Source organism: Elephantulus edwardii, unplaced genomic scaffold (genome assembly GCF_000299155.1).
Source record: "Elephantulus edwardii isolate Elephantulus edwardi_28Jun2011 unplaced genomic scaffold, EleEdw1.0 scaffold00119, whole genome shotgun sequence".
In the NCBI taxonomy this organism is placed as follows: domain Eukaryota; kingdom Metazoa; phylum Chordata; class Mammalia; order Macroscelidea; family Macroscelididae; genus Elephantulus; species Elephantulus edwardii.
The window spans coordinates 8610018-8611166 of record NW_006399869.1 but is presented as its reverse complement, the minus strand read 5'-3'; positions in this window follow the sequence as shown (position 1 = coordinate 8611166).

The following is a 1149-nucleotide window of genomic DNA, read 5'->3' as shown; positions in this document are numbered from 1 at the left end:
TGCCCATCACAACCCTTACTTTCAGGTCCCCACTAGATCTTTCCCATTTCCTTTACCCCTTCCAAATAGTGAAACTCTGTGATTTCTCCCTTACCCATCCTCACTCTTCTGCTCCCACCTGTTTCTCCTTTGGATCACTATGCATGCTTTACTAGTACTTCTATTTTTCATTAACAGTCTTACGAAGTATCTATAATATCTTTTTAAGATATGGTTTTCTTTTGTGAAGATGGAGTAATGATGATAAAATTGGAATGTTTTTCAATGAGGCTATAAGAATTGCTTTAAAAGAAAAAGATAACTAATATAAAATCATTGACACACAGCTCTATTTAAATACCTCAGAATTTTGTGGAATATTTCTTTGTTTTCATTCATGTACTCACTCACATATTGAGAAGGTACCGTGATCTGTAATGCATTCTAATTGATGCAGCAAACAAAGACAAGTTAGCTATATATCTTTATTTTCTATGTGGATCACAACAAATTGTGACTGTCTCTGAGAAGATTGGGAATTCCAGAACACTTGATTATGCTAATATGAAACCTATATTGGACCAGGAGGCAGTCATCAGAACAGAGCAAAGGATATCGCATGGTTCAAAATCAGAAAGTATTTATTCTAGGAATATGTCTTATCTCCATACAGTTTCAATCTATATGCTGGAAAGATCATCCAGGAGACTGGGCTCTATGAGGAGGAATGTGGCTTCAGGATTGGAGGAAGATTCAACAACAGTCTACATTATGCACGTGACACAACCTTGGTTGCTGAAATTGAGCAAGACTTGAAGCACTTGCTGCAGAAGGTCGAAGACTACAGCCTTAAGTATGGATTGAATTAACTCAAGGCAGAAGCCACACTGGTGATCATGGACCCCCCAGAACCCCACCGATACAAGTCATCTTATTCTGGTTAAGTTCAGAACAAAATGCTGTCACAGGAAGATACATGTAGATTCTGTAGCTGAATGGATGTGGAGCCAAGTCAGGAGAGTACTTTCTGGGCCTCGAGCTGATGGCAAAACTCTGCCTTTGCTTTATCTGCACTGATGAGAAACTTGCTTGTTTATTGTTGTTATGTGCCGTCGAGTCGTACATCATAGTGACCCTATGTACAAGATCCCTAAACCCTGCTCTATCCTG